This window comes from Engystomops pustulosus, chromosome 10 (assembly GCF_040894005.1).
Source record: "Engystomops pustulosus chromosome 10, aEngPut4.maternal, whole genome shotgun sequence".
NCBI classification, from domain to species: Eukaryota; Metazoa; Chordata; class Amphibia; order Anura; family Leptodactylidae; genus Engystomops; species Engystomops pustulosus.
Genome location: NC_092420.1, coordinates 25,952,272 through 25,976,181, shown reverse-complemented (window position 1 = coordinate 25,976,181; position 23,910 = coordinate 25,952,272).

The window sequence follows — 23,910 nt, the reverse complement described above, 5'->3', positions numbered from 1 at the left end:
CAGACAGCTTCGCGGGGTCCATCTGGAGGCCTCTGTCGGAAATTATGTAACCGAGGAAGGGAAGGCAGTGCTGGTGAAACAGGCATTTTTCTAACTTGGCATAGAGGGGATTGGCACGAAGTCGACCTAGAACTTGTCGTACGTGTGCCTGGTGGGACTCAAGGTCTGGAGAGTACACCAAGATGTCATCGAGGTAGACCATGACACAAGTATAAAGAAGGTCCCGAAAAATGTTGTTCACAAACTCCTGAAAAACAGCAGGGGCATTACACAGTCCAAAGGGCATCACTAGATACTCAAAGTGCCCGTCACGGGTTTTAAACGCCGTCTTCCACTCATCACCTTTGCGGATCCGGATGAGATTGTAAGCACCACGGAGGTCCAGCTTGGAGAACACCTTGGAACCACGTAGGTGATCAAAGAGTTCTGTAATCAACGGCAGGGGGTAACGGTTTTTTACCGTGATCTTATTCAGCCCACGATAGTCTATACAGGGACGTAGGGAGCCGTCCTTCTTGGTAACGAAGAAGAAACCTGCGCCAGCCGGAGAGGAGGACTTGCGCATAAAACCCCTCTGCAGATTCTCCTTGATGTAGTCGGACATGGCTAGAGACTCAGGTACAGAAAGAGGATAGACACGACCTCTGGGAGGAGTGGCGCCAGGAAGAAGATCCACAGGGCAATCATAGGGACGATGTGGTGGTAGAATCTCCGCCTGCTTCTTGGAGAAAACATCCGAAAAGTTCCGATAACAAGCTGGCAAACCCTCCAGAGACTTGGGAGCCAGAGTCGAAGTCCTCACAGCTAGCGGACAGGGAATCTGCATACAACGTGAAGCACAGTTCGGTCCCCAACGGAGGATATGCCCGGAGGACCAGTCCAGTACAGGGGCATGAAGCTGCAACCAGGGGAGACCCAGCAGTAGAGCAGATGTGCTCTGGGGCAGCACAAAAAAAGAAAGTCTCTCTTGATGTAGGGCACCAACTTGCAGAAGCAGGGGCTCCGTGCGAAACCAGATGGGCACGGAGAGAATCTGACCATTGACCGAGGCAATAGACAATGGCTTCTCGAGACGAACCACCGGGAAGTGATGCCGAGAGACCAAGGCTGCATCCACGAAGTTCGCTGTAGAGCCCGCGTCCAAGAAGGCAGTAACCTGGATCTGGGTACCTGTGCCAACGCTGAGGAGCACGGGAAGAGTCAGACGTGGAGAAGCTGTGCTTACACCTTCTCCGCTTCTCCCAAGAAGCCTAGGTGCTGGCGTTTCCCGGACGTTGAGGACGGACAGGACAGGAACCGATGAAATGCTTTGGGCTGGCACAGTACAGACAGAGGTTCTCCTGTCGGCGTCTTGAACGCTCTTGTAGAGTGAGCCGGGTTCGGTCAACCTGCATGGGTTCCTCAGCAGAAGATTCAGGCGGGCCCTGGAGCGGCCTTTGGAAGACTGGCGCCAGGCGAGAAATGCGTCTAACACGGCCTTGGGGATACTCGGAGCGTAGTTCCTCAGCTCGCTCCTTAAACCGAACATCAATTCGAGTGGCCAAGGTGATGAGGTCACTCAGAGTAGATGGAAGATCCCGAGCTGCCAGTCCGTCCTTGACCTGCGCAGAGAGCCCTTTCTTAAATGTAGCGATGAGGGCTGCATCGTTCCACGCAAGTTCAGAAGCCAGGGTGCGGAATTGAACTGCGTACTCTCCCACCGATGAGTTGCCCTGACGCAAGTTCAACAATGCAGACTCCGCAGAGGAGGCTCGTGCTGGTTCCTCGAAGACTGACCGGAACTCTGACAGAAACGCAGTGAGGCTAGACACAACCGGGTCATCTCTTTCCCAAAGCGGAGTAGCCCTGGCCAGGGCTTTCCCAGAAAGAAGGCTGAGGACAAATGCCACCTTGGACCGCTCTGTGGCAAATTGCGACGGCATGAGTTCTATGTGCAAGGAGCACTGGGTTATGAAGCCCCTGCACATCTTTGGATCTCCATCATACTTGCCGGGCAAAGAGAGGCGTAGCCTGGGTTCAGCAGCAGGAAGATAAGCCGGGGTAGCAGGGGTCGCAGCGGCCGCTTCAGGAGACTGTTGCTGATGTTGGGTAGCAAGTAGTTGTTGGAGCATGGCGGTGACTTGCTCTAGCTGATTCCGCTGTGCTGCAATCTGCCGGGACTGGTGGATCACGATGGTGGCGAGATCAGGCTGACTGGGAGAAGGAGCCTCGGCGGGATCCATGGCCGGATCTTACTGTTAGGATCAGTGGATCCTCTGGACCACCGCGGGAGATGTAACTAGCCAACACCCGGAACCGGAGCCTAGCGGCACCTGGTTTTCACCAGAGCCCGCCGCAAAGCGGGTTGGACTTGCTGCGGCAGGATACCACTAGGACGTTCCCAGGTGTGACTAGCCCACGGTGGCAGCCGAGGTCGAGGTACCTTAGCGGATGACAAACTCGTAGTCGGGTCCAGGCACAGGGTCCGGGCAGGCGGCAGAGATGCAACGTCAGGTTCAAGTCCGGGGTCAGCAACAGGAGGTCCAGGCAGGAGGGAACGGGAACACAGGCACACAGCAACAGGGAGGAACACAGGTAACACGGCAACACAGGACTCAGGAACGGGAACACACAGGAATACAGGAATACGCAGGAACACAGCAATACTCGCTAGGAAGCTTTCTCTAAGGCTAAGAGGCACAAAGATCCGGCAGGGAATGATGGGAAACAAAGGGTTATATACAAAACAGGAAATGACCAATACTAATCACCTGTGCGCTGGCCCTTTAAATCTTGAGACAGTGCTGCGCGCGCGCCCTAGGGAGCGGGGCCGCGCGCGAGACCTAGTCCGGACGGGAGCGGGAGCCAGGAGAGGTGAGTGCACCGGAGCGGGACCGGGGCAGCGGAGGGAGGCACGGGTGCCCCCGCGATCCATACCACGGATCGCGGGTGCACCCGTGCCTCCGTTGCGGGCACCCCCGCGATCCATATCGCGGATCGCGGGGGTGCCCGCAACGGAGGCACGGGTGCACCCGCGCTCCGTGGTATGGATCGCGGGGGTGCCCGTGACAATAAAGTTGAAATCCTGAAGAAGGATCCATGATCAGCCATGACAGCACGTCTACTTCAGTTCAGCTTCAATAATTTACTATAATAATTATGATTTCCATTTTGCATTCAGGCAGATTGTGTGGGAGTGAAGTCCAGTGATCATCTCTCTCCATATCTGTTTTCATTTTTCTAAATATAATTCTCTCGACATTAACATGGATTAAAACATCTGCTATGACTGAAATGTCTTTTGAAAGGTCTACATTACTTGCGTCTGTGACATTAGGAAAATATAGATGATGACCCCATGATCCACAAGCCGGACATCAGTCACTTTCTGAGCATCATAGGTTTCTTACACATATAAGGGTAGAAAAGTCACAAAATATTATTTAACTCTAATTAATTTAGTTTTTCATGTATTTTTTTAATAAACAACATAAATTGAAATAGAAAATCTTTAAATATTCCCATTCTTCACATTTTACAGACTAGAGAAGTCAAAATAAGTTTATATACACTTTTCTGTAGCTGAACTGAAAGCTTTGCTGTACAGAATGAGGCAGAATGAGCAGAGTCATCTCACTATAATTAGAAGGCAAGCAAGATAATAGCAACTGAACGGGGTGGACAAATTATACACAGATTTATCTCAGTACATCGCTCCCCATAGATCTGGGGATTATATGCCGCTCCCCTATAACCTAGATCATAATACAGAAGGGCACTTTCATTAGTGCAAACTTTGCCCTAAATTTATCACAATGGGGCTTTGCACTGCACATTTTTTGGACTGTTCAAGTTCTTCTAGACTAAAACGGCTTCCACAGGTACTTAAGAAGTGTCTGCAGTGCTATTGTGTCGCATGCGACTCTTTGGCGCAGCTGCGCTAGCCGTCCATGCGGTGCAAATCGCCGCACCAAGCGTTATACATGGAAATAGCACTTTTAGTGTAGTATAGTGATAAATGTTATAGTGTTGGTATAGTGATAAATTCGGCATCTTTTTTCACGGTCCGATTTACATATGTATCATGTATTATTTGGCTTAGTTTCCAATAACAAAAAAAGGGCCAAAATGATAATATATGTTTGACAGTACTATATTATATCATAATCCCTTCCCCTTTTGACTAAGCACCACCCATTTTCCACAGCCATTAGGAAATGGTGTAAGACTTGTTCTCCAGATGTTCTACATTGTTTTTGTACATCTGTCCCGTTATTTATCTCTTCTGAATCTTATTAATACAAAAATCACAGTCATTCCAAATAGTTTATTATTTGATTCTTTGGTGTTTTATGATAATATTACTATTGTAGAGTCTTTGCCTAATAAATCTCCTTATACACCTTTGGACATTGGAAAAAAGCCAATGTCTTGCCTTTATCAGCCTTGGATGACCTTATAATAACCTGGGCAGAGAGCCTGTGCAAAGAACAGGGCACACTCTATGGTAAGCCATATGGTAAGCTGCGTATTCAGAAACAATAATATGTTCTGTAGAGTAAATAGTTTATATGGCAACACCTATAATAAAAAATGATGCCCAATCAAACCCCGTAAGAAAAGCATCAACAGAATTTCTGACTTTGCATATATCCATAAATTCAACAAAAAAACAAAAAGAGAATAACAATGCATCACTTCAAGGAATCTACCAATATTCAATGTGCGTTCAGTAAATGAGGTCACTTTAAGGAACACTCCAGTCAAAGCTAATTCATTATAGGGAACCTACCACGACAGATCTACCTATAAAAGTAGATCGGGTGGAAGGTGCATCTGTAGGACATGAGAATAGCCCTTTTATGGGCTAATTCTCACGTCCCCGTAATATTTTACTAACCTTTAATTCCCTAATATGTAAATTTTGTAAAGAGACTACTGGGACGTGAAGAAGCTGCAGCGGAGGCTACACGGCGCTGCTACTCCACGCCCCAGTCGCCTCTTCGACCCTACTACTAACTGCGTTTGGCGTGCACCTCCTCGTAGCTGCGCATCCTCATCCGCTAAACCTGCCGTCTGCGCATGCGCAGAAAAGCAGGCCCGCGGCTGCACAGCTCCGGCTTCGGAGCAGTGACCCCACAGCCGCGGGCCTGCTGTTCTGTGCATGCACATTCTGGTGGAAGGTTCCCTTTAAATTATGCCTGGTGCAAGACCTGAAGGCAGGAGCAGAACCCATTTTTATTGTATTCTTAGAACCTTCCTAGAATCTAGAGTCCTGCTCCTCCCTTCAGGTCCTGCACAAGATATAATCCAATTAACCCCCACCCAGCACTACCTACCAGATATGCCTAGATGGTCTCCAAGAATTAGTCTTCAAATTCAGGACGGCAGGTATGAAAACAAATCTCTAATACTGCCTTAGGTAAGGAACAAATAAAAACTAAAACAATAAAGTTTTTCTGTTTTTGGAACTCTACTTCTTTTATAAAATTAACATTGATCCACTTAGTTTTTTTTCTGGATTTCACAAACTTCCAAAACAGGATGATATATTTTTTATAAATACTCTTTGGTTAAAAAAACTGCTATTTAAATTAACCCACCCAAAAGTAATACTTCATTAAAATCCATGATTAAAAAGCAATGCCCTTATCCCTAAATGGTTCCTTTCCCTGACTGTAATGTTAAAATATCAGTTTGTAAACTTACATGCAACTTACCTGATGTTAGTCCAATCACACTGTGGCTTATTTACCAAGGGTCCACGGAACACACTTTGTCGGATTTTGGAAATTTTCGGGATTTGCGCCGCTGTGACAGCTATTTAGCAGGGGATTGTGTCGCACGTGATCGGATCTTTGCGCAGCGGCGCCAGCTTTTATACGACCCAAATCGGGGGCGGGCCGTCGGACGATCAGACTGATTCGGACTGAGCGCGGGATTTAATATTCATATTATGCCGCAACTAATGCACTTACATGCACCAGGAAAAAGATGAAGAGAAGCAGAGAAGCGACACATGCAGGAAATCGGGCACACGATCTTTGTAAAGCGTAATGCATTGTGCATTGTGGTCGGATAATGCACCTCAGGTGAATTCTGTCGGCCGGGTAAGTTAATGTGCCCCACTAAGTGAATCCTGCATATAAAATTTTACTTGCACTGTCCTGCCTCCTTGTTCCTGACTCTCTGCTAGGACCTGCTGTTACATCATTGGGCACTTAGAGTCATATGATCAGGGTGATGCCATCTAAGGTACCCTTATACTCGAGTATGAGCCGAGCACAAAAAACTCGGCTTATACTCAAGTCAATGAAAAAAACTCTGTAATCAACTTTCCAATGCCACCTGCAGGTCCTCTACACTCTAGGGGGCAAGCGCTAGCTATATACTGGGGGCAGGTTCTGGCTATATACTGGAGGGCATTAAATATATACAAGGGGGCTGTTGGCTATCTCCAGGGGGCAGGGGGCTGCTGGCTATATAAAAGAGTCAGGTAATGGCTATATGCAAGGGGGATGCTGGCTATATACTAGGGGGCTGCTGGCTATATAATGGGGGACATAGGCTGTTAGCTATACATTAGGGGGAGGGGGCTACTGGCTTTATACTAGGGGACAGGCACTGGCTATATACTAGAGGGCAGGCGCTGGCTATATACTAGGGGGCAGGGGCTGGCTATATACTGGGGGACTGCTGGCTATATACTGGGGGGCATGTGACCAATGCATTTCCCACCCTCCGCTCATACTCATGTCAATAGGTTTTCCCATTTGTTTTGTGTTAAAATTAGGTGCCTGGGCTTATACTCAGGTCAGCTTATACTCAAGTATATACAGTACTTTACCCTGTTATATTTGCAACATCTACCCCATGTATGTATCTGATTGCATGAAATCACAGCAGCCTCTATAGACTTCTACTCATCCCCATCTTCCATGGAGACTGCTGTGATTTCATGTGATCAGATACATAAATGGAGTAGTGATTGCAAATGCAACTGGGTAAGAGACCTTAGATCCACCCAAATCAAATGACATTAACTCCCCTCCAGTCTGTTATGCATAGAGTCTCAAAGTTAGTCACTTGACACAGCAGATGATTAGAAAGTGAAAGTCCGCAAGAGTCATTTTGAATCTAATTTGATCAAATTGGCTATTTTGATCCCAAAAAATATAGTCCTAAGTAACACTTTTGGATCTTCCAGAAGTCTTTTCAAAATGTTTCAAGCACATTACAGACACATAAAATGGGCATGACAGCAACAGCATCTTCGTACCCATCTTTCTTGAAACCACTACTGCCGAGAACTCCTCCATTGGCAGTCATTACTGTGGCTTAGTGGGTAGTGAAGACAACTGGGTTTGTGTACTCTGGGTATGTGTGCTATGTGTGAGATCTGGTAACACAGACCGTGGTTGGGAACATCGGAAGGGTTGGCACATAGTCTAATAAAATTGTCTTGCTGAATCTTATAGGGACCTGGAAAAGACAGATCTTCTTACTGGGGAAAAGTTCTGGGTTCTCTAATGGGTAAATGGAATGTGGTGCCACTTGCTGTGCCCAGGTACCCAAGTAGGGTACTCAGATGGCTTTCCAGAGCAAGGATGTTTTAGCATGATAATACTGTGAGGCTGTTCACCTATTGCTTTAGGGTCCTCAATTACGGCTATTGACAGCAACACTAGAACCTCACCCCTACTCTGGATTTCTGGAACTGATCTTTGGGTTTGAAAACCGATTTTCACTTGGCATTGAAAGGTTCAATGAGATGGTTTCAATAAGTAATATGCCTTTCCCTCCAATGTCCCCCTGTCATGCTCAGTGGTTTCCAGTTTGCAGCTCATCTATTTGTGGTTGTTATGGTCTAACCAGGATATTTCAATAGAATTTTGAATGCCAAAAGTTTCAGATTTGCTAAAATCCGAAACGTTTGCATTGCTCATTGCAGTACTTAAAGCTAGTCCTTAAACCTCTTCCCTTGAACTCTAGTTATTCAAGACAACTGTAGGTTAAATATATTTGTATTTTTTCCAATAGTAGAATCACCTTAGAGTTGTATAGTTGCCAGTTAGGTTGAGTTGACTTCACTACCCTCTAAGCCGTAGTAATGACTGCCATTGGAGGAGCTCTCTAGTGGTTTCATGGAAGATGGTTACGAAGCTGCAGTCGCTGTCATGCCCATTATATGCGACTGTAATGTGCTGTCTGGATTCATATTGTTAAAAAACAGGAAGAACCTAATGGTCCAAGTTACTGTTCTCCATTTACTCATCCACGTCACAAACCCTTTTATTTTCTGGTAACTTTATCCTTGCTTAATTTTCCTCCCACATTCCAAAAAGTGCATGTTTGATGAAATCGGATCTTGCATTACAGAGTATGGTAAGACTCATTTGGGTCACGGTCAGGTAGTTTCTTGGTTGGGCTGCTGCAATCTGAAACATTTTGATCTGTCTGAATTAGTTTAACATATATTTCAATTGCTCCGGAATTTGGCAGTAAGTCCTGACTTCAGAGCAGTAATCATTTAGTTGCTGGTTTTATAATAACCAAGCCTGGTGGGTTTCCATTGTATTTGCAGATTCCCATGTTCCTTGCATTAGCAGGAAATGTAGTTTAGAAATCTGTGAACACATATGAGTTCCATCCTGAGACTTTCTCTGTCTTGCTTTAGAGTAAAGATAATGGGGGTCATTTACTAAGGGCCCGATTCGCGTTTTCCCGACGTGTTACCCGAATATTTCCGATTTGCGTCGATTGTACCTGAATTGCCCCGGGTTTTTGGTGCACGCGATGGGATTGTGGCGCATCGGCGCCGGCATGCGCGCAACGGAAATCGGGGGGCGTGGCCGAACGAAAACCCGACGTATTCGGAAAAACCGCCGCATTTAAAAAAAAATTTGTGTCGCGAAAATTTCACTCACCTTCATCCTGGATAGGCCGGTGTATTTCGAGGCATTCCAGCGGACTTCAACGCAGCAGCGCCACCTGGTGGACGTCAGAGGAACTGCTTTGATGAATCCCGGCCGGACCCGAATCCAGCGCAGAGAACGCGCCGCTGGATCGCGAACGGACCGGGTAAGTAAATCTGCCCCAATGTATAACATTTCAGTTTTCAACATTCAACATTTATTCCATTAATTTCCTTACTAGAATATGTACATTACAATGAACACTTTGTGGGGCATCTCCATAATCATAAACAGGGGCGTAACTACAGCAGTAGCAGCCATAGCGGCTGCTATGGGGCCCACAGTATCAGGGGGCCCCGGTATCCAACTTAACACACTAAAGAATGGTGAATGTGTACTATTATATACATATTGGGGGATATGTATCATATGCTTGCGCTCGTGCGCCAACGTATGATAGCCCCGCCACTGCAAGTTCGCAGCCCGATACATCAAGAGGCTTCCCTCTTTTGCGATTATTTTCCCTGATCCGCCCCCTTCACGCCCCTTCACACCCCACTGGCGTGAAAGTGGCGGATCAGGGCAAATAATCGCAAAAGCTAGCAATAAGCTAGCATTTGCGATTATTTCAGGGCCACTGGCATTGCGCAGAGGTCCTGATAAATATCCCCCATTATGCTGCACATTGTACATCACAATAGTCAGAAACTCGGATAAAAAATGTCAGATGAAAGTGACGGCAGAACTAGCTTCCTGCCATCTACTTCCCCCATGGGGTCTGCAGTTACTGGGACAGATATGTGGCCTAAACCTCCTGGGATAAGAAGACTGCCTGGCGAATGGGAAAGGGGGGTCCCATTGATAAGTCTGATATGGGACCCAGCCTTTTCTAGTTAAGCCCCTGATCATAAATCTCCATCATATCTATTGTGTGCCGGCGTAGGCTTTAAGGTACTAGCTAAGCCATTATATTGGATTAATACTTACCTGATTCATAAATCCCTCAGTGGAAGCAGTCTTGCTGGGGTTACAGTTATATCTCAGTTATCCAGTGAAAGGAAGCTCTTGGATAAAGTGAAGTCATGGAATTGCCCTCATGGTTAAGACTATGTTTAGTTGAAACGCGTTGGTGTAAGGGCTGTGTTTCTTGTGGACTATGGACTTTTATATGCTACAATAAAGAGGACTGTTATTTTACCATCCAATGTAGTGCTGGAGTACATTTTCTTTTTGCTTTTTGGGGTTCATTGTTGGATTCATTGAAGGATCGGCTCCTTGGCCTTTAACACTTTTGTGCTTATTTTCTATAATAAAAATATTTAACTTTTTTCTATACACTCTAATTTTCTAAACCTTTATTGGATAAGATTATTCATGACAATACACTAAAAAGAAGCTCTCCTTGCAGCCAACACCATCCTCCCAACTTCACATACCCAGGCAATACATCTCATACGTCTCTGGAATACCCATGCAATACATCTCTGGAATACGAACCGCAGGCAAATGTCTCATATAAAGTATAAATACATTTTATTCTTAGTTACACATTAAATATCCTACGGGTAGACGGCTTTCACAAACTTTTCTGCAAATGACAGATTCTTATCTCTCGCTTTCTTATGATAGATGATAGCTTTCAAACCATGATATTAAGAATAGCAACTTTATTGTTTATTCCAAAAAAAACCCCCAAACCCTTTCTTATCTTTCATCTATTATCAATATTGACTGTATGAAATGAAGCATGCAATCCACAATTTATTTAAGGTTTTCATAGGAATTGGAGGTAAAATGATGCTTTGATCAAAATGCTTCTCCTCCAAGTCTGGAATGTGCCATTTCTTAAAAGGAACACTCAGCAATGTCATGATTATTTTATTAAAAGTCATAGTAGTAAAAGTCGTTACATCTGTGACTATGTCATCCTCCGTCAGTAAGATGTGCCGATACATCAGTGCTGTTACTGGATGAATCACACTTTACTTGCATTGTCTGGATTCTGTCTGTTTCTTGTCTGGATTTCAGGTCCAATCATTTCCTGGTGCCAGGACCATCTGCTTGTATTCAGATTTTGTGCTGTGTTTGTCATGTTGGTTCTGACCCAGTTATATTGACTATTCTTATCTGTTTGTGTTGTCTTGTATTTGTCTCCATGTTTTGTCCTTTGGTACAGGAATGGAACATCGACTAGTTGTCCCCTACCGCTTAGGCAGGACAAGGCAGGTACACATTGACAGCTGGAAGGAGATTTAGTTTCAGAGCCCACTGTCTCTGTCTGTGTCATATGTTCATTTCCAGATCCTGCATTATATTAATGATATTCATGGGCTACCAATGGACTTCAACGGCTGGAGACAGACAGTATTCAACCTTTAAGCACTTTCTAACCATATTTCCAGCTCCATTCTCTGTTGTTTTTCTTGTGATGGATAGGACCAGCACTGAACTTTGTTTGCTTATTCAATAGATTATAAATATCACAGACCTGTAAAACGCCTTTAATGCATCGGGTTCCTTAACAAAAATTATTTAATTCATTTTTACAACTCAAAAGGAACCAAGCCAGTCCTGTCAATTTGATAGTCTTTGAAAATGGTCAACAAAAGTGATGAGCGGGATGGGCAAAATTCAATTTCGCCGAGTTCTTCTGCATACTGGTAAAAATTTTAAGTTTAGGACCTGAACATAGCACAAACTTAAACCCGAACACAAACCTCATTAAAATCAATGGGGCTAAATTTTAGCACCCAAAATGGGTGTAAAATGAAGGGTAATAAGGGCTAGAGGACTGAATCACTATAGATCATTGTCCAACATTCAAGAAGCTTTGTGACATGACATAGAATATAAGACAAACTAGTTAGTCTCTTTCAAAAGGAATAGACAACTGTAGGCAGAACTGTTCTAGTTGCCCATGGCAAACAATCATTTCCCCACAGCTGTTTATAAAATTAAAGCTGAAACCTGATTGGTTGCCATGGATAACTAGAGCTGTTCAGATCTCAGACACTTCTGATAACTCTCCCCCATTGATTCTCATCAGTTCAGTGTATGGGGAAAGGTAAACTATTGCTCCTTATAGATCAGTACCAGACTCCCAAGAAACCTTGTGACATGATTCGGGTCACTGCAAAGGCAGATGGCTCTGAACTACAGACACACAAGAGCCGTGGCAGTGTTCTGGAACATATTCAACATCATACTAGAATTGTTGAGTCTCTATGTGGTCAGAAGCCACATAGAGCCTCAGACTTCAAGGGCAAATACTATAAAAAAATCTGTCCAGCCATCATTGGGTATAACAAATAGCCCAGTTGATGTATTGCTTCACTTCTTAAACAGGTCTGTTACACAGTGCCAATAAGTGACCTAGTTTGAGGAAAAACTCTGAGCTATGGTAACATTGTCAGATACTGTAACCATTACATTTATAAATCACTTTAAGAGCTCATGCACAAAAACCTTTGCTCTCTATGGTCGTAACCTGGACGAGCACAAGCCTTAGAGGAGGAAGGAGTAGGGGTGACTGCCCCTCACAAAAGGAAGTTGTATTTTGGCACATAGGACATGTCCTATATTTTGCACTGTGGCCGCTCGGCTCAGTCATGGTCCGGTAAGACATTGGGGCTTATATACTTACCCGGCGGCGGAGTTCCCCTGAAAGTGCATTGTCTGACCGGTATGCGCTGTGCTGCGATTCACTAAGATCATGCGCCCGATATCCTGCATGTGTCGCTTCCCCACTCAGTTCCGCCAGAGTTCACCTTCTTCTTCCTGGTGCATGTAAGTGCATTGTCTTGTGACACAAATTGAAAGTTAAATCCCGCGCTCATTCCGAATCATTCGGCTCATCGACGGCCTACCCCCCCAATTTCTGTTGCATAATCTGATTGCGTGCGACACAATCCCCAGTTAAGTACCTGTCACAGCAGCGCTATCCCCGAAAACGTCGGAAAATCCAACTAAAGTGCGATCCGTGGACCCTTAGTAAATAAGCCCCATTGTGGCTCACCACACCATAGACCTCTATAGGGGCCGTGATACTGCTACAAATTGTATGGCCTTATCACCTATCCCTATACAGTTATGTGTATGAAGCCTTAATGGCAATAACTCTCAAGAATAGTTGACTTTTACAAACAGTACCTAAAAGTGTGACATTTCATCATATTAGACATACTGCTGCCTGACAACCCCATATGAAAGTCTTTTGTTGTATATGAAAATCGGAACATCCAAAATAACTGAACTGTTCCTCAAAACTGGTTGTATAGAACCTGTCCAGCATCAGTGCAACCACAACCAGACTTGGTGCTAGCCAAAAGACTGGGTAAGTGGTGGCGAACCCACCCCGCGAAGTTCCTGCGGGCTAAGGCCCTGCCTGCAGCACATAAGCCGCCCTGACAAGGGTTAACCTGCTATCTGGAACCTAACAAATGTTCCCTGAGTTGACCCTACAAGGTGACAGGGAAGACTTTGTCTAGCAGCTGCTGGATAGTGGAGCAGAGAGGTAACCAGTGTTCAACCAACACAAGTCTGCAGGAGGACAAACAACAGATACAGACAGAAAAGTGGAGTTGGACAGAACCGGATCAAAACCAAGATGGCGGCAAAGGTACAGAATCATATATAGCAGTATAATGGTCGGTAAGTGTAGCAGAGGTCAAATAACACAGAATAGCAAACAAAACAATAGCACTACATGGCAAGATAAGACTGAAGCAAGCTCTGATGGAACTAGGCAGGTATATAAGGCAGTTCCTGGACACGCCTCCAGCACCAGACTGGAGCAACTGTCCATCAGGCTAGTAACCCTTGCTGGACAAGGATGAACTCTGCAGATGAGCAGGTGTGGCTCAATTTAACCAAACTAAGTCACAGTTCACACACAAGAAACACAAACAAATCAACGCCACCTATTTGACCAACTGAGGATAGGGGGATGTCTTGGCACGGACGTTACACTGGGTTAGAAAGATGTTGTCAGCAGTGAACTGAGAAGGGAAGTAGTCGGTGGTCTTGTCATGCCATTCCCACCATTAGATAGTCATTAGCTTTTACCCATTAACAAGTAATGAGTAAAGAGTAATCACAGTCTGGCACAATGCTACAAATTATACTTCAATTCTTGCCTATCGACAGCTTGCGAAACAATATTGAGTACAAAGAGCGTATATAATTGTGTCTACAGCTTGATGTTCAAATTGAAACAAGATGATGAATCCTTTACACGTTCAAAGTGATTGTTCTGCATATTTTATAAATGGTTTACAGACAGAACGCTGATGTTACTTTCTCTTCATTTAGCTGCACCCCTCGCTCTATTTGATGCTTTAGATTAGATTGTCAGATTTACTTTCTTCTCTGACACAAGTTCAGTACAAGTGACCAGATGTTCTACTTTGGCTTCCAGCTCTTTTGTCTTATTTTATGCAGTGGACTTCAAAATTCTTCATTTTCTCAAGGTCATCTTTGAAGTTTTGAAGAATCCTGATGGAGTAGCGAGAGACTTTTTTCTGTCACAATTAACCAAAATGTCACAAAAATCTCCACTGCAGCCTGCCGACATGTGACATGCAATTTATTTATTTAATCAGTCCTCCCATCCTGTCCTGGGCACAGGGTAGGGTTCAGAGTAATGAAAAATATTCCCCCTTCTTCTCAGAATATTTCCATATGCAGGATAATTCTTACTTCTGAATTGTAAACTGGCGCTTTGTATTGATTTTATTTCATTGAAAGGAAGACTGTCAAGAGCTGGGTTGTACAGCTCAGGATTTCAGTGAAAACTATGCAGAAACTTTTCAGCCATATGGGTCTGAATTCTGTTGCGAAAATTAGCAAAAAATCTTACGACTGTTTTTATATGATACATTTTATGAAGTGGGGGATTAGCATTTATAAGTTCAATTGATGTAAAGTTGCATAAGTACTGTAGTTAGATAGGAAACAAAAACAGTTAGAAAAGCAAGACTGGCACTTTCCACATTCTCTGTCCCTGCCTATCTACCAGCCGTGCACTAAATCGCAGGCTATAACTGAACGACAGGTCATACCCTGGGTATGTGCACAGAATAGTAAGGCAAACAACAGTCAGACAAATAGAGATGTCATGTAAATGAATTTAAAACCTAGATAGCGGCGAGGTACAAAATCATGAGGCAACAGAGTAGTCAAAGATACAAGTGAAAGGTTACAAACAGAGCAAAAAACAAAAGAGTATACTAAGTGGTCTTGGGTTAGGCTGCCAGGTGGTCTTGGGTTAGGCTGCCAGGACAGCCTGGCACCTGCTTAAACAGTCTGTAACAAAGAGAGATCCGATCTGGGCAGTTTATCCTGTTAGATACTGTGATCAATGCTGACCGTAGGATCTCAATAGAAGAAATTTCAGGTCCAGCTCCAAAGAACATTGTGAACAAGGCTGTATTTCAACTTCTGTGATAACATCCAAAATGTCAGTTTTTGTACATCTTTAGAAGTAATGACAAAGTTGAATTTAAGCCTTGTTCACATTGAGTAATTTGGCCCTGCAGTGGGATTGCCTGCTGTCTAAGTGTGGAGGCATTAATAAAAAATAAAAATGACTACATAAGGCTACGTTCACACTACTGTCAGCTTCACCGTTTTTACCTTCTGCTTAAAAAAGGAAAAAAACTGAAGTTGAATGTATCCGTTGAAAACCATAAAACCCATTGAAATCAATGTCAACTTTTATGTCATCTGTTATCACTTCGTTTTTTGAATGGCAAAAATGATGGAACTTAAAATACTTTTTTTTAAAAAAAAATCCTGATTCATAACAGATGATGCCTAACAGACCATATCGGATGATCTCAAATTATCTTTTAAATTGAAGTCAATGGGGACGGATAGTAAGTGTCATTTATTACAGTTTTTAAATGATGAAATAGACAGATATAGACAGAAATATTTAATATATAGATAGAAAGATAGATGATGGATAGGTTATAGATACATGTGAGGTATAGGGAGATAGATAGGTAGATAGAAAAGCGATATTGATAGGTAGGTAGAAATGAGACACAACATCTATAAGAGATAGATAGATAGATATTATTGAATTGAAAGTAAAGTGTCTGTTACTGTAATGGTCACCATCTTACGTTATGTTCAGTTGTATTACCGTTTATTTACCCTCTGATATCCTTTTATAACAGAGGTAAATAAATGGAAATCCTGACAGTAGTGTGAACTTAGCCTAAAATAGGTATCACTGCATCTGTAACAACATGGCATCCGTAACAACATCTTTTTTAAGTGCACCTTTAAAATAGAGTGTATGACACAATTCTGTTGAGTCACAGTAATAAATGTGGCGCATGGAACGAATCAGCACCAGAACAGCCCTTTGGGGGAAGATTTTTTTGACACAGCGGACAGCCGCAACACAATACTGGTGCAAACGCTTCTTAACCCTTATAGATACGTCACATGTCGGCTATGGGTGTTCAGAGAGGGCTCATGGGTGCATGGGCGCTGCCATCTTGACTTCGTTCGTCGCTCCCCGGGACGTCATCAGGGAGTGACGATCTGTTTCAATGACGTCTTTGTAAGACCTGAGACTATATATCATCTGATCATCGTGATCAGTAAAATTTCCATACAAGGCCTCACATAGCTTTGTTGGTGGGGAAATATAACTGTTATGGGTCCTGGAAGGGGATTTTTGTTAAAAGTTAAAAAATAAAAAATAAATCTGGTATCCTGTTAACTGGGAGAATAAAGATATGTAGTTTTTTAATTACCCATGGTGATTATTGGGGGATACCACTATTATGTAGAAAGTTAATAACTTATAGATTTACAGACTTTACATTGAGGCCCATCCGCTTCAGGTTACAACCTCTACCAGCACTAAGAATACCATTACAGTCGTGTTTATTGTTTGTTCCTCTTCTTTAAGACATTGGGGCACATTTCATAGTTTTAAAATATATAAGGCCGGAAAAAGACACAAGTCCATCAAGTCCAACCTTTAAGAATTAAATAAATGTTTTATCCCCATAACCCGTGATATTTTTTCTCTCCAGAAAGGCATCCAGGCCTCTCTTGAACATGTACATAGAGTCCGCCATAACAACCTCCTGCGGCAGAGAGTTCCACAGTCTCACTGCTCTTACAGTAAAGAACCTTTGTCTATGTTGATGGTAGAATCGCCTCTCCTCTAGGTGTAGAGGATGTCCTCTGTCTATGGTGATGGTAGAACTGCCTCTCCTCTAGGTGTAGAGGATGCCCCCTGTCTATGTTGATGGTAGAATCACCTCTCCTCTAGGTGTAGAGGATGCCCCCTGTCTATGGTGATGGTAGAATCTCCTCTCCTCTAGGTGTAGAGGATGCCCCCTGTCTATGGTGATGGTAGAATCACCTCTCCTCTAGGTGTAGAGGATGTCCTCTGTCTATGGTGATGGTAGAATCGCCTCTCCTCTGGGTGTAGAGGATGCCCCCTGTCTATGGTGATGGTAGAACTGCCTCTCCTCTAGGTGTATAGGATACCCCCTGTCTATGGTGATGGTAGAATGGCCTCTCCTCTAGGTGTAGAGGATACCCCCTGTCTATGGTGATGGTAGAATGGCCTCTCCTCTGGGTGTAGAGGATGCCCCCTGTCTATGGTGATGGTAGAACTGCCTCTCCTCTAGGTGTATAGGATACCCCCTGTCTATGGTGATGGTAGAACTGCCTCTCCTCTAGGTGTAGAGGATACCCCCTGTCTATGGTGATGGTAGAGACTCCTCTCCTCTAGGTGCAGAGGATGCCCCCTGTCTATGGTGATGGTAGAATCGCCTCTCCTCTAGGTGTAGAGGATGCCCCCTGTCTATGGTGATGATAGAACCTCCTCTCCTCTAGGTGCAGAGGATGCCCCCTGTCTATGGTGATGGTAGAATCGCCTCTCCTCTAGGCGCAGAGGATGCCCCCTTGTCCTGGTCACAGGCCTAGATATAAAAAGATCTTTGGAGAGATCTTTGTACTGTCTGTTCCGGTATTTGTAGATTGTAATGAGGTCTCCCCTCAATCGTCTTTTTTATAAACTGAATAATCCCAAATTTTGTAATCTGTCATTGTATTCTACTTACCCTTCCTGACGTGTTCCTTGAAAGTGCATTGTTCGACATTAATGCACATGCATATCGTGCATGTGTCGCTTCCCCGCTCAGGTCCGCCGGAGTTCACCTTCTTCTTCCTGGTGCATGTAAGTGCTTGGGCTTGCGACACAATTTTAAAGTTAAATCCTGCGCTCAGTCCGAATCAGCCGGATCATCCGATGGCCCGGCCCCTGATTTCTATCGCATGAAGGCCAGAGCAGCCGCGCCACAATCCTATCGCTTGTGACACAATCTCCAGTTAAATTCCTGTCACAGCGGCGCAAATACCGAAAAACGTCGGAAAATCTGAGGAAAGTGCGGCCGCGGACTCTTAGTAAATAAGCCCCATTATCATTATTACTATGTCAGTGCACTAAACATAGAAGAAAGATGAACATGAAGAGGATCAACCACATGTACTAGAGTTCACCTGCCTAATGATATTTCCAGTTTAATTTTCACCAAGATTTATCCCAAATTTGTATAGAAAATTAAATATTGATAAAAACAAGGTTTTGGCTCCGACAATACGAACAGAAGAGAGAGTCAATGCTGATGAATTCTCTATGTCTGTAAAGAAAATAAGCTGAAATGTATCGCTTCATGTACCGAGAATTATTTATCTTCCGGACAGCAAAATCATTTGCAGAAGTTTTGTAAATGCTAAACAAATATTTTACTGGCAAATTCTAAAACGCCATGAAAAAGCGGTCAATATAAACAAGGCAAAGTGGAAACCAAGTCTGTTCAAAAGCTCCTAATTGATATCACAGGATCCTGGCTAACATCTGGGCTAATGTGCTCATCTGAAAGACGAGAGCTCGCTCTACGCTATTATGAGCAATGTTATTTAATGTAATATTAATTAGAGCTCATTATAGGAAAATTGACTCTCGCTTGTGTTTAGAGCTTTCCAAATGGCTGCTCGGCAACTTCTACATTCTGTAAATGTGCAGGGCTTTCAAACACACCAGCATCAAGCGAGGAAGATCAAACACAGGTCCAAAAAACACATTTTAGCTCCTCGCCACAAATATGCCGTGTGGTTTGGAACCTTTAGAAATAATCGTGACCCAATGGAGGGGTGAAAGGTTCGGCTCCTCCCAAGTGACGGACTTGATCCTGCCGTCATTTCATTCCTCAAGGTAATGGGGTGGTGTGGAAATGATGAAATAATCAACCTGATGAGACTCATTAGTTTGTGGGTCAGTCTGATGTTTTTAACTTCCAGAAAAAACAGTTTCTGGATTGTTAAACCACATTGCTGTTAACTTGCTACTTGAAGATCATAAGAAAGTATCTGGAGGGATGGACTGATTAATTTTCTCATGATCTGAGTTGTTCAAAGAGCATTGAGTATCCATTTCCTGCAGTCTTTAAGGGATTGACCACTTTACCTTATTTTTCCAAAGGTGCTGAAACAGCTTTTCAAATTGAACCTGAGGATTTAGGTCCATAAACCACCACCAAACAGCTTTATTATGATGTCTTTCTATATTCTGGAAGATATAGGGGGTCATTTACTAAGGTCCCGAATCACGTTTTACCGTCGGTTTTCCCGAATATTACCGTTTTGCACCGAATTGCCCCGGGTTTTTGGCGCATGCGATCGGATTGTGGTGCATCGGCGCAGACATGCATGCAACAGAGATCGGGGGGTGTGGCCATCGGAAAACCCTATGGATTCGGAAAAAAACGCCGTATTAAAAAAAAAAAAGTGTCACTTGACACGCACTTACCTGCACCCAGGCTAGCTTGGTGAACTTCAGTGAACTCCGATGGACTTCAGCGCAGCAGTGACACCTAGTGGACATCAGGCGCACTACCTTAGTGAATCCCGTCCGGACCCGAATCAGCGTCGGAGAACCCACGGCTGGATCGCGAATGGACAGGGTAAGTAAATCTGCCCCATAGCATTTTTCTGAAACAAATCTTTTAATGCTGCTTACAAAAAGTCATACTGGGATGTTCTCAGGTTCATTTATGTCTGACCGGACATCATCATATGCTAATTTGAATGGGTTTTCTAGCAATTCTGTAATATCGCTACAGAACTAGGACAGGAAACTAAAACTAAGAGTATTTCTTCTGCTCCTGGTTCCCGTGTCACATCTGGTCTTCTGACAAAAGTGATGAGGTGACCATAGGAACCCGCTTCTGCCAATCCATGCTCTCCTTGGACCACACTTCTTTACTTGCGACATCAGAGGAAGTTAATTCCTTGACTTCCTCTGGTCCAAGGAGATCACAATGATATTATTGACCTAATTGACATCAATAAAGTATGGAGGGGACATCCAGAGGTCCATCTCTTTTCAAGCTAAATTATTTTCCCAGAACACTGCTAAAAAAATTAAGAGAACACTCTATGGAAATTCTTGTCACTTGATGCTCTATGCACATGATACGTGGAGTATATGGAGTAAACCTATAAAAATAATAATCTTTATTTATATAGCGCCATCAAATTCCATAGCGCTTTACAAACCTATTACAAATCTCTCCTGTTTGTGGATTTGGCCTTTAAATTTCATAGAAAAATAGCATGGCATTAGCCGAAAATGTGCAAAAATTCCACCATCTTGCTCAAAACCCCTCAAAGTTTTGCTGACACTTCCTATTACATTCTCCAAACATTCGGATTGGGTCCAAAGCAAAATCTTTGGTTGTAATGAAACGCTCTGTAAAGCCTCTATGGAACCAGTTCAAGAAAATAAAGTTTTTGCTTATGAATATTGTTTGTAAACACGACAATCACTGTCATTTCGGCATCTAAGTGCTTACTTACGCTTCAATAGGGATTTATTTCATTTACGCTTCAAAAGGGAATCACATGTTCTATTTGTTATACAATATATAGGATGCCTATATGTTAATTGTTGTTGTTATATAGCGCAATATGTTTCCTATTTAAAGTTCACTTGGGGAAAAACATAGCAAATGTTTTTCCTTTAATGAAGTAATAGGTTATTATGAGATTTTGCTGCATGAAAATGTCTTGTAGAGGAATGTAAAAGGAAAAAAAATAAAATTTGAAACAGCTTTGATTCTTCTCCGTTGAATCATTTCATCATTAATCCAATATTACTTTACTATAGCAAAATTAAATTGTATCACAAGCAATAAATATAGTCACTATATACAAGTAGCTGGTACATACAGGATAAAATATAGATCTCTAAGGCTGATGGTGCTTTGAGCTCTATCTGTGGTTCTGGTTCCCACCATTGAATGATTTCCATGTCTCCAGTTGCATAGGTTGCTTTATTGACCCCTGTTGTTCTCTTAGCCACACACAAAGGTCCTCCAGATGGCTCAAATTCATTGTTTGACAAGACCAGCACTATAACTGCTACATAATAGTTGAAAGTCCACTTCGAATTTTGAGGTAATTAATAGTTTAGAGTGGATCCAAACAGCAAAGTTTTGGTTCGTACCAAACTCTGTGGATTCGGGTCCGGCGGAACCAATCCTGAACTTTGCCAGGAGTTCAGGTTCATGTTATGCTCAATGCAGAAGAGGGGCAGCTGAGGTGGAAGAACATGAATATGCCAGATTCAGCTCAAAGGAAAGTCAATGATTGGACTCATATGGAGTCATAGAGGCTCATTTACTAAGGGTCCGAATGCCGCACTTTCGTCTTAATTCCTGAATATTTCCAATTTTGGCACACGCGATCGGGTTGTGGTGCATCGGCACCGGCTTTCATGTGACATAAATCGGGGGGGGGGGGGAGTGGGCGTGGCCGTCGGACAACCCAACGCATTCTGAAAATACACGGAATTTAAAAAACGATTTGTGTCACAAGATCACTTATGCACCAGGAAGAATAAGGTGAACACCTGTGCCCCCTTGTGTTGAGAAAAGCTGAACTGGAAAGTTTGACTGCATATTAAACTTTGCAAGTTTGGGTATGTCGAACCCGCCCCTGAACTTTGTTAGAAGTTCGGGTTCTGCTGAACCCAGACCTGAATTTTAACAGGTCCATACATCTCTTGTTAATCAGGACAAAAACACACCAATTCTCAATCAGGAAGCTGGAGGTGCAGCTGAGGTGGAAGAAGATGAATGTTCCAGATTCAGCTCAAAGGAAAGACAATGATTGGACTCACATGGAGTCATTGGCATAAATGGTCAATGGATAGTTGCAGTTTTCAAATATATGTTTCGTTAGTGTGGGTTAGTTTAACTGACAGGCTTCATTCAACAGGGCAGCACATAGAATAGACAATAAATGATTAATTACATTGATCACCAGAACTTTCGTTTTGTTCTAAACTCATGTTCCTCTTCATAGTGAGCAATAACTGAAATGGAGCAGAAGTAATGGAGATACAGTCATCTTAATGCAATTAATTTTATAGCTGGCTAGATAGTTATATACTTCTGTGTTCCTATATCCAGGCCAATTTCTATGTTTCTAGTGAGCTGCAATGTTCAAATTTTTGCTGCATGGTGCGATGAGACCAGTACAGTCACCGTACCATTACTAGATGCCATAGACCTTTATGGGGGTTGGGATACGGACAAAAATTGTGCCTAACTCCCAGTTGACACCATCCAGCTATCCTAAAGAGCACACACCCAGCTAAGCTCATGGAAATGACTCTGAAAGGCAAGTTAATCATATCCAGCCAGAGAAGCCCTGGGTGATTCACAAGCACAGAAGTCTGAAACCAGGTCTCAAAAATAGGGTACTGACAGCTATTTCTTGATATCCACTTTTCTGGAAGAGGCCAGACACACCAACAATCATCATGTGGGGGTCTTTGATGAATGAGGGTATGGATGATGGCCTTGGTACATGGTACTATTGACAAATTACATAAAAATTGGTCTTATTACTGGAAGGTGTTTAGTGACGTTCAGGGTCTCTGGTTACTCAGTCTACCACACTGGATACCTGAACACAGAAGTTCTCCTGGTGTCAGTGTGGAATTATCCGTCCCCCTTCCCTTCAATTCCCCTACTTTTTTTAAAGTCTTTTTTTTTCTACAACCTTTCTTTTCCTTTTTACCTTCTTCTTATACCAAAAGGAATGCTATAGGTCACGTTGGTCATGACGTGCGAAATTCTAATGTATCTGCACTTTAGTCTTGTATTGTGTTATGCTACCTGAGGATTTTCCCTAGCGAACATGCTTTTGTTTGGTTGAAAGGAAATCTACCACCAGGATGAAGGATTGTAAACCAAGCACACTGACATACTGGTGTGTGCCCCTCTGGCAGGATCCACTCTTCTTTTAGATTCTTATTCCCTAGTTTTTTAAAAAAAAAGTATTTTAAAATTATGCAAATGAGTCTGAGGGGCTCTAGGCTACATATGGGTTTTATTTGCATAATTTTAAATCTTTTTTTTTTGTTAAAACAAGGGTATAAAAAGCTAAAAGAACAGCAGATCCTGCCAGAGGGAGCGCACACCATTATGTCAGTGTGTTTGGTTTACAATCCTTCATCCTGGTGGTAGATGCCCTTTAAATAAAGAATTTCTTTTAAAAAAGTGAGTCCACACAAGGAAGGCCAGATAGAAGGATGGCAGCTATATTATCTAAACATTATATATTTATTGTGAAATTATATCCAAAGTAACTAATTCAAAATAACTATCATTTTTCCAGTTGCCATAAAGCATGGACACCCCCTGCACTGGCTGTACATATAATAGTATCATAGTTTATACGGTTGAAAAAAGACACATGTCCATCAAGTTCAACGGAGGAAGGGAAGGGATTGGATAAGGAAGAGATTTATGGGAAACAATTCTATATAACATAACCATCAATGTTATTTAGATAATGCAGGAAGTTAAGGAAAAAATCATAAAAGTTAATTTCTAGTTAATTTCTTAATTTAATAAAACTTAGATTAAAGACAAAATACATACAATTCTACTAACAAACTAAAAATCTACCA